Source organism: Danio rerio, chromosome 15 (assembly GCF_049306965.1).
Source record: "Danio rerio strain Tuebingen ecotype United States chromosome 15, GRCz12tu, whole genome shotgun sequence".
In the NCBI taxonomy this organism is placed as follows: Eukaryota; Metazoa; Chordata; class Actinopteri; order Cypriniformes; family Danionidae; genus Danio; species Danio rerio.
The window spans coordinates 44,273,524-44,285,000 of record NC_133190.1 but is presented as its reverse complement, the minus strand read 5'-3'; the positions used below and the strand labels follow the sequence as shown (position 1 = coordinate 44,285,000).

The window sequence follows — 11,477 nt, the reverse complement described above, 5'->3', positions numbered from 1 at the left end:
GTCAAGCTCCAGATGAGGACTTTAAGTTATCAGTAATTCTTAGCATATGGCTTGGCATCAAGTTTCAGGCCCAATTTACACTAATACATTTTAGTTTTAAAACACATTGGTTCTGCTAGGGTTACGCCTTCCACACTACCCAGGAGTTTTCAAGCCCTGAAATTGGAGTGTTTTGGAAACGCTCAAGAGACCGTTTTGGTTTTAAAGCACTGCTGCTCCGTGTCACTGTGGATGGAAAATGGAGACATCTAAAAACAGACTTAATATTTATATATCCTTTTGTAGGAAAAGTATTCAATCATAGGAAAAATTATTTGACTGATTTTGAATAATTTCACACAAAGTATACTTAATATATCTGTTTAAAAATATTAATGCTTAAATTAGGCAGATACCTTTACATAAACTGCAATAAAACTCAATCCTCAAATACAATTTTATTTGTTATGAACCTGTGTTTCTCAACTGGTGGGTCGCGACCCAAAAGTGAGTCGCAGGAACATTTTCAGTGAGTTGCAGAGTGTGTGGTCAAAAAAACAACAAAAGTTTAATTTTTTACTTATTTTTAATTTTATTTTAAAATGCGTGCACGACAATCATACCGTTTGACATGTGAAATATCATTTAATTGCAGCAACAAATTTGTCAAAGCACAAGTAGACTCCAATTATGTAAAGTAGATATTTACATATATTGACGGCAAAAAAGACTTAAAGCCTCAGTAGCGATGTTTCCATCCACCTATTTTATGCGTATTTTGCAAATGTGCATAAAAAACCAGTTGATGGAAACGCCATGATGCGCATAAATTTTGAAAATGCGCATAAAAAACGTATGCGCCTAACTGGGTAGGATAAACTTTTTATTCGATAAGAAAAGATGCGCATAAACTACTATGGAAACACTTTTACCGCACAAACTCCAGCATGCGCATTAAAAAAGGTCATGTGATTTTGCTGAAGGAGATCATGTGATGCTTAAAATGTGTGTGAATGGACAAAACGTCAGGCTGAGCACATTATAAAACATCTGAAATGTTATTTTGGTCTTTATAAAATGCCCTGCCATTTCAGTATTAATGTTATTATATTACTAATGACCTCCAGAATCAAGAGCGCCTGGCCGCGTCTCACACCTTCAAACGCCACTGCGCGCTCACTGCTTATCAGGATTGTCTTCTGAGGCGCATTCATTTAGAAAAGATTGATGCAGCTTCTCCTACTGCAGCAAATGCAGTTTTTACTGTTGATATTTGGCGCCAGTTAATCAGGAAGTGACGATTTTGTTCGCTTTGACTCGTTGGATGGAAACGATGCTTCATTCGCACAACTTTTATGCAATAATCCAGTTTTGCGCATAAAGTTCATTCGCATTTTTGGATGGAAACATAGCTAGTGTCTCATAAGTAGTGAGGTGCTCTCACAAGAGAGAGCACGAAACCTCCTAAATTAAAACGACATTTAGAAACCAGACAACATGTTTTATTAACAGATCAGTTCATGGTAACTGAACCTTTCCTTACCCCAACCACTGTTTACAGTATTTGTCATTTTTACTTTGTAATATTTCTATAATTTGATACATTTTGTTAAATAACAGCAATGAAAAATAGTTTATTTGTAAGTCTTGGGGATTTTCTTATGATGTATCTGTCACTATTTGTGTATGTTAACAAATAAATACAAATTAATTACAATTCCTAAAATTGTATTATAGTTCCTAAAAATTTGGGTCGCGGCTTGATGACCATGTCAACATGTGGGTCCTATATGGCCAAACCAGTTGAGAACCCCTGTTATAAACGAATGTGATTTTACTCAAGAGATCACGTCCTGATAACTTGACTAAAGACTGTTAAAGGGATGGTTCACCTACGAATGTTAAGTCACACACTATTCACTCTCCTTCAATTGGATGTTCAAACAACATCCACTGATATTAAAGAGATAGTTCACTTAAAAAATTAATCTTCTGTCATCATTTACTCACCCATTGATCACCCGAGTGTCTTTTAACACTAAGGAAGATACTGTGGATAAAGGTAAAAACTTTTGACCATTAATTTCAATAGTAGGCAAAATTAAAGCTATGGAAGTCAGTGGTTACATAAGAAAACTTATTTCGTGTCCAACAGAAGAAAAAAAACTAGGATGCTAATGAGTAGTGTTGAGTAAATAATGACTGAACTGAAATGTTTGTGTGAACTACCCCTTTTATTTTAAGTGGATGTTGTTTTAGTTGTTCAGAATTGCACTGAAACCTCATCATAACACTTTCTTAAAGGACTGTGCTCCCAAATACAGTGCATCTGAACCAAGGTAACAACACTGCTTCTTATTGTGTGCGTGTGTCTGAGGTAACTCATTTATTATGCAAGACCGCTACAGTGCTTCCCCGGTTGCAGCAACTTCCATTTTTATTATTGATAATATCTGCAGGTTTTCCAGAAGTGGTGATTTTGGTGTGGAAACTGTGGTTTATTCAAATATTTCTTAAGCAATATTCCATTTTATTAACCAAGTCAAAGTCTGCATGGAGATATCAATCACCCTTGTCTGAAAAGAGGTTACGACCTCATAGATTATTTCATCTGTCTTTGAATGTGTGTAGTTTTTCAAATCCTCAAGGCTCTCTAGGCACTTGTGGAGAAAAGGCATGCTCAAGTTGATCATGTAAAACGAGGTGAAGAAAGACAATGGACCCAAACACACCTTGCAGGATCATTCTTCTGAATGACATTGAACATTACTTAAGTGCATTGTGACCATTAAAAGGTTCATGAGGCTTATACTGTAGCTGTCATCAGTTCTTTATGGTGTACAATAAATTATGCGAGTTCTGGTAAACTGATTCACTGGAAGGTTTAGAACATCTCTCTGGAGTTTTTTAAACCTCTTTAGAACTTTTAGAACTGATTCCATTTTAGTTATGATGAGTGATTTAAAAATTTGGATTAAATACTGCCAGTTCCATTCTAAACTCTGTGCATTCTAAATATGAGTTTAGAGTTAGGGTGCTTTCACACCTGCCTTATTTAGTTCGGTTGAATCGCACTAGAGTTTCCCCTTTTGGTACAGTTCGTTTGGGCAGGTGAGAATGCAGCAATCGTACTCGAGTGCGCACCAAAAGCGAACCAAATAAGCGTACCGAGACCTGCTTGAAGAGGTGGTCTCGGTACACTTTCAAACGAACCCTGGAGCGGTTCGTTTGTGGTGAGAATATGATCCGTACTAAAACAGTTCCAACCGCAAAAAGTCCTGCACCTTTTGGACCAATTCAGCTGCCGTAGGCCGATGCGCTGTGCATTATGGGATATGGAGGAAAAATATTTGTTGACAGCGCTTTACCAACAGAGAGAGGGAGAGGGGAAAACATTGGCTGTTTCTTAATTCCAAGAACGCAGAGAATGGACTTGCGTTCTTGTGGAGACCGGTCTTGCCAGGTGTCTTCGGAAGAATGAACTCAGGAGACCGCGAGGGCAGAGAACGCGTCCTTTGAGAAATGAGATGCCGCGTTCTTCCTGATGGTCACTTGACCTTCACGCATTTTAAATGGAAATTATTTGAACATTACAGCCTTCATACAACGATTTATTGTTTTTTCCCCTCTTCAAAATAAATACTTTGCATAAAAGCATAATAAATATACTCTGCACAATATAAATAAAACAAATTTTATTACGAATTTCAGCAAACAAACACCCTTAATGTGTTTATTCCTTTATTAAGATGTTCATGTTAATGTTTACTTTCACCGTTTCATTTAGGGAAACTCCTGAGCTAAATAAATTATATCTCTGAACTTTAATAATAAATCTAAATAAAATGCTGCGCTTCCCACTTCCAGTCGCAATGACTTCTGGGACTTCCAGAGCGAGTTCGGTGCTCAAGTCTACATCAGTGTGTCCTCGATATCAAGAACACATCCGGGAAGTTTCACGCGTCCTCCGTACTTGCGGTCTTGAGTATTGGAACTGAACTTAGGCAGCTGATGATGACGTTGCACGAGAACACGAGGACGCAAGACCGCTGAAGAACGCATATTGAGAAACAGCCATTATACTACCTGATGGATCGTTGGTAATATTTCCGCAAGATGATCATGTCGCAGTTTAGCTAAATTAATTCACGCCTCCTCCTGAAGTGACGAGCGATGCATTAAAACACTGTTTTCTAGCCGCAGCCACAGCCACGCTTCATTCTCGAAATGTATAGTTTGTCTACAGCAGGCATACAATCAGCCAGCACAGTCGTCCCTCCAGAGTAAAAAGCGACATTTTGTGTTTGCCGGTTTTGTTTACCTGCGGGAGTTCATTGGCATTTTTCCCACACGTGAATTCTAACCAATCAATAAGCAGTTTAGGAAATATGTTCAACAACATCTGGCCAATGAGTGATGTGGATTTTGTCAGATGACTGCATTTTGGTTCGTTTCAACTGGTTCGGACCAAAGCCAGTAGTGTGATGTGAAAACGACCCAAAGACGGCAGAAGATGCTACAATGTATCATTTATTACCCTTGGTGCGGACCAAATGAAGCGAACTACAGATGTGAAAGCACCCTTAAAGGTCCAGTGAGGTGCTTTGAAAATATGCATTTTTATGTTTGTCATGTTTGACGTAATCTTAACTGAAAAAAAGAAATAAATGGAAAAAGTTTAGTCACTTTAACATCTGCTTTTTTATTTAAATGGTTATGTGCCTTTTTATACAGTAAATGAAAACTTCTGGTTTCAACTGTATATATCACACCAGGGGTAATGTTTCAACTCTCTTTATAAGAGATGTTAATTGATCTGTAAGAACACACCAGCTATATTGTTTAAAAATCAAATTCAGCGAGTGGAACAGAAGTCGAAACAGGGCGAATGAAAATATATGATCATTGTAATTAATTTACGGCCTCTGCTGAATTGCTCTCTGCAAAGGTCAACTCACATGTGCTCTTGATATGCTCTCTCCTTTCACAATTTTTCTTCTTATAAGGAATAAAACATGCCCTCTAAAGGTCAGGGCCATATCATTTACTTGCTTTATGTCCCAGAGAGACCAACTAAAGCTGCTCGAACCTGAGAGAAGCACAGGGGCGCAAGGTAAAGAATGGAGGACAGAAAGAAAGATGAGGGAAATGGAGAGTGTGAGATCGAATAGAATACAAATCGACTTAAAAGACACAGAAAGCAAGTGATAGTTTCGATGACTGATGAACACCTTGTTTCACCCCCACTTCTCATACACGTTGTACAGGGGAAAGCATATTTATTAAGATGAATAACCTCGTAAAAATAAATACAGTAAATCTGCACTGTAATAGATTCTCATTCTGGGTCAGTCAGAGAGCTTGCAGGGGAAAATAACCCAAACACAAGTCTCTCATGAGTTTCTCTCATTCTCGCATCCAGAGCAGAGGAAATAAACTGTTAATCTGTCTTAAAGCTGTTTTAATCCGCTGGCAGCTGTTGTGGGTTTTCCAGCATCCCGAGTGTTCAATCTTCAACCCAATGCATACGCTTGCTTTCTCTCATTTTCTTTATCTTCTTACGAGTGCCATCATGTTCGGTATTTATTGCAGGTTTTAATATATTGGATGCTACAAGTAACACATTTTCCTCCCTGTTAATCACTATTTTTATCTCAGTGTTAATAAATCTCAATATTTCTGGCTAACAAGCGATGTGTGACTCTAGATCACAAAATCAGTCTTATGTTGCATGGATATATTTATAAGACTAGCCAGAAATAGATTGCATGAGTCAAAATTGTTGAATTTTATTTTTTTAAGTACTCTACTATATAAGTACTGTGTTTCTGAAGTAAAGATCAAGTAAATTCTCTACTATATATCAGAACATTGCATTATAATAATTGCATTTGTAATGTGCATTGCCAGAAATAGAATTTGGCCAGTTTTAAAGGTGATTTTTCTCAATATTTGTATTTATTTATTTTATTTTTTTTTTGTAGTTTTGTGGTCAAGGATCGCACATAGTGTGATCGCAATAATTTGACTCTTTTTGAATAAACACAATGGGCTCTATTTGAACAATCTAGGCACAAAGTTTAAATTGCTTGGCACAAAAGCATTAATGGCATGTCCTAAACCTCTTTTGCCATTTTACGGATGGAAAAATACACTCAGTGCCCTGGCGCATGGTCTAACAGGGTTGTGCTTATTCTCTTAATTAGCATAATTAAGCATGGCGTGAGCATAATGTGCATTAAACCAATCAGAGTCTCATCTCCCATTCCCTTTGAGAGTCAGCTGCAGCACGCCATGGCGCATTTGCTATTTACATGGCGGACTTTATAGGTGTAAAAACTAAACGCTTCACTAGCGAGAAAACAGTTGAACAGAGCACACACGTCCTATGCTTATGCCTCATATGATGATGCATACATCTCCAAAACCCGACAGGTGGACAAATCTTGTCAGCGTCTCACATGACAACAAGGCACAGCAAATCACAATGTTCATATGTGTTTGGGGGCGGTGCTACTCGAGGAGAGACGTCATTTAACTCTTTCTGCATGTCTTTATTAATACTGACTGCGCAAATTATTGGTGAGGACATTTTAATAGTTGTTTCCCAGAGATGGGTTGCGGCTGGAAGGGCATCCACTGCGTAAAAACTTGCTGGATAAATTGGCATTTTTTGACAACAGTAAAGATTTCTAAGAAATATTATTTCTTGATTGTTTTCACTAGGGTGGTTCATTCCGCTGTGGCGACCCCGGATTAATAAAGGGACTAAGCCGACAAGAAAAAGAATGAATTAATGAATTTTAATAGTTGCCGGATGTTGGTGGGGACGCAATTTATCAATTTTGAAAAATTGCCCTATTCTCTCACTTAAATCTAGGTTTCTTAAGCACCAAAATGTAACCCAGAGGCAGCTAAATAAGTAATTGATGTCTTTGTAAAAATTTCTTTGCAAAGTTTTGGGTCCAGTGTAGGACCCACAAACTGCCAAGGATTGGATCCGCAATCCATTTCTCAACAAATCAGGTGAATCGAGGATGTCTTTGCGAGTAGATGATCTACTGTACTGCTGGAGATCACAAATGATGGCAGTCGTTTACATATCTGTCAGGGGCTTCAGGAAGGATGAGGGAGCGAGGACTCAAATGCAACAGAAGATGGTATTTATTAATAAAAATAAAACAAAAAGGACAACAAAAACCACCCTGAGGGGGAAAAACATAACTGTAAAACAAACATACAAACAAACTTGGATGGGCTGGCAGGACAAACAGGACTTGATCTCACAGGACAGGGAAATAATGACGACAAACTGGCACAGGACAAAAAAACATGAGGGGATTATAAAGCAGAAGTAAATTGACACAAACAGGTGAACATGACAAACTAATAATGAGTTAACATGGAGGGTGGGACTAGACAATAGACGGGAGAGCGCATGACACAGAGAGACAACACAAGCCATGCGCTCACATAAAACAAGACTAGAACACGCAGCCAATGAGAACTCATTAACCGCGTGGTTATGTCAATACAAGCACGCGGTGCATGTAAACACGCACCATGAGCTAGACACAACACCAACAGAAGACTGAACGCAAGACACGAGTACACGAAGAATGAAAGCACTCACCGTGCACTCACACATGCAGCGTGCATGTTTCATCCCAGCGCCGACCAAAACCGAAACCAACTAGACTGAGACGCTGGGAATGAAACATCACGCTACAAACAGACGAACACAAACATGAGTACAAGAGCACGCGTCGTTTGAGGCACGCAAAGCCTGCACGGCCGCATAAAGCGGGGGTGCGCATACTCTGCAAACAGAGACAAACAATGACAGACACAGGACAAGAGAGCTAGTGTCCGTGGTCTGCCACTAAAACAAGAATTTACAAGACCAGAGAGGCAGAACCCTGACAATATCGTGTCTTTTACGCATGTAAGTTCGTTATTTACAATGGAGGCACTCGGCTTGCACCCGCATTTTGGGAGTGACGCGCTCACGCCTTCCAGATGTGCGCAGTTAAAAACATCTTCAGAATGTCTCGATCAGCTTCATACTTTATATGCAATATACACATTTCGGTGGACTAATCATCTCAAACAAACACAGAACACACAAACACTGCAGTGCTTTTACATTTTTTAAATTTGCATAAATAAAACTTGTATCAGAGCTGCAGCAATGTTTTGTTAGTTTGTCATATTCTGAGAAAACGGTTGATGGTCACCTAGCAATCCCCCAGCCCCCAACTGTGTTTAAATTGTCAGGTGTTGACCAGTTCACGGTGATAAAAAGGTTGGGGACCACTTGTGAAAACAATGAGGGAGAGTAAATGATGAAGTAATTTTCATTTTTTTGGGTGAACTATCTCTTTAATAATGCTTAGAATACTCCTTGCACAGAGTTAAGATATAAATGATAAATATTTCAAAATAAAATGTCACCAAATTAAACATAACATTACAAAATTAGCGTCAACAGATCGCCCTGAAAGCATTAGCACTAAAGTGATTTGCTTAGTGTGGTTAGTGACTTGAATTTTTGGCTTTTTTTTTTTGCATCTTTATGAGATCTGACATTTAATAGCATATTTCTGGCTGAAGGTTTCCCCAGCATGAGTCCAGCTAGCATTTATACTAGTTAACGAAGCTCGTGGTTCAATACCAACCACAGCGCTCACGATAATCACCGTTTCCAGCTCTCAGAGCAGCAGGCACTGAAGGAGAGAGACGGGTCTCCTGCAGCTTCATTGTGTCTGGAACACTGAGGCGCTGTGGGGGCCCAGAGCCACAATGGATCCTTTACAGTACTGTACACTTAGAGCTAAAATGGTTTCTTTCATCTCACCTCTTCTGGAGGAGAATGAGCTCAGATCATTGAGCCAATGTCAGAATTATGATTTAACTCAAATTATGAAAAACTGTTATTAGTGTGTTCGTCAATGTCAGGGGTTCCCAAACTTTTTCGTGTGTAGGGCCAAAAACCAAATATATTGAGTAGTGGGCTGAAGGTAAATATACCAAACTATATTACATTAAAGTTGTCATGGGTAATTTCCTAATTTATTTTATTATACTTCAAAATCAATAGAAAACATTACTTTAAATCATATTAGGGTTGTAACAATATACCGGTATGACGGTCTACCACGATTTGAACGTGCACGATTATCATACCATGAACAATTGCATATCAACGGTTTTAACCCTTAAAGACTGAGACAGCCGCCCGCGGCTAAAAATAAGTATTGCTCTTAAATGTTTAATAACTTTTGATCCGCTGATCCGATTCATACAATTCAAAGATTGGCATAAAGAAAAGAATCTCAGCTTTCCAGTGCTGTATCACATAACATTCGAACAGTCAAACCGTGGTATTGTTTTAGACGATTATCATACTGTAAAAAATTCATACCGTTACAACCCTAAATCATATTAACTAATGCAGTATAACGTATTGCAATAAAACAATCACATATAAAACACAGTGGAGTTCAATGCTGAACACACTAGTCAAGCAGAATCTGCCTTTGACTTGGTTTGCTCAGCAAAGTCTCTGCATTGTCGGGTGACAGTATTGAATGGACAATCTTGAAAGCATCCCCATCATTCTCCCTCTCCTCAGATGGAATGGTGGGCCAAATCAAACGTTACCACGGGCCAACTTCGGCCCACGGGCTCTAGTTTGGGTATCTTTGGTCTATGTAGATGATGATTTAGGTTGTGAATGTCGCATGTTTATTTTCAGCATGAAATAAGTCTTTGAAATCAATAGTTTATGGTAATGATGAGTATGGTGACTCTTTACAGTAAGGTTTCCACTAAAGTTCAAGTACATTCACTGGCCACTTTATTAGGTACACCTGTACAACTGCTCGTTAAGTAACTCAATGCATTTAGGCATGTAGACATGGTCAAGATGATCTGCTGCAGTTCAAACCGAGCATCGTAATGAGGAAGAAAGGTGATTTAAGTGACTTTGAACATTGTGCCGGATGAGCTGGTCTGAGTATTTCAGAAACTGCTAATCTACTGGGATTTTCATGCACAACCATCTCTAGGGTTTACAGAGAATGGTCAGAAAAAGATCAAATATCCAGTGATCGGCAGTTTTGTGGGCGCAAATGCCTTGTTGATGTCAGAGGAGAATGGCCAGACTGGTTCGAACCGATAGAAAGGCAACAGTAGCTCAAATAACCACTTGTTACAACCGAGGTCTGCAGAAGAGAATCTCTGAACACACAACACGTCCAACCTTGAGGCGGATGGGCTACAGCGGCAGAAGACCACACCGGGTGCCACTCCTGTCAGCTAAGAACAAGAAACTGAGGCTACAATTCACACAGGCTCACCAAAATTGGACAATAGAAGACTGGAGAAACGTTGCCTGGTCTGATGAGTCTCCATTTCTGCTGCAACATTCAGATGGTCGGGTCAGAATTTGGCATCAACAACATGAAAGCATGGATCCATCCTGCCTTGTATCAACTGTTCAGGCTGCTGGTGCTGGTGGTGTAATTGTGTGGGGGATGTTTTCTTGGCACACTTTGGGCCTATTAGTACCAATTGAGCATCATGCCAACCACCTAAGTACTGTTGCCGACCATGTCCATCACTTAATGACCACAGTGTACCCATCTTCTGATGGCTACTTCCAGCAGGATAACAATCCATGTCATAAAGCAAGAATCATCTCAGACTGCTTTCTTGAACATGACAATGAGTTCACTGTACTCAAATGGCCTCCACAGTCACCAGATCTCAATCCAATAGAGCACCTTTAGGTTGTGCTGGAATGGAAGATTCACATCATGGATGTGCAGCGGACAGATCTGCAGCAACTGCATGATGCTATCATGTCAATATGGACCAAAATCCCTGAGGAATATTTCCAGTACCTTGTTGAATCTATGCCACAAAGGATTAAGGCAGTCCTGAAGGTAAAAGTGGGTCCAACCCGGCACCAGTAAGGTGTACCTAATAAAGTGGCCAGAGTGTATTTGCTAACACGAGCAAACAATAAGCAATACATTTATTACAATATCTATTCATCTTTGTTTATTAAAATAAAGTTGTTAATAGTTAGTTCATATTAACTCGCAGTGCATTAACTAATGTTAACAACTGCAGTATTAGATTTTAATAATGCTGTAGTAAATATTCAACTATGAATAATAATTACTGTACAAGTAATAAGTGTTAGTAAATACATTAATAAAACCTTATTGTAAAATGTGACCAAAGTACTTGCAGCTCATTAATTATTTCTGTGCATTAGTTTACATAACCAATTGATTAATAACTATTGATTAATATAAATATGATTGCACTGGTTGAGTCAATTTTTTATTTATTTACATTTACATTTACATTTAGTCATTTAGCAGACGCTTTTATCCAAAGCGACTTACAAATGAGGACAAGGAAGCAATTTACACAACCAAGAGCAACAATGAATAAGTACTAAAGGCAAGTTTCAGGTCTGTAAA

The 11,477-nt window shown here is 38.8% G+C and overlaps 2 protein-coding genes across 2 annotated transcripts in view; one reads left to right on the top strand and one right to left on the bottom strand.

The window, feature by feature from the left end:
• The window catches only part of LOC101884422 (uncharacterized), a 119,313-nt gene that overhangs the window by 85,157 nt on the left and 22,679 nt on the right, over nucleotides 1-11,477 (top strand). The gene's annotated exons all lie outside the window — the stretch shown is intronic.
• The window catches only part of clstn2b (calsyntenin 2b), a 111,649-nt gene that overhangs the window by 85,072 nt on the left and 15,100 nt on the right, over nucleotides 1-11,477 (bottom strand). The window lies entirely within an intron of this gene.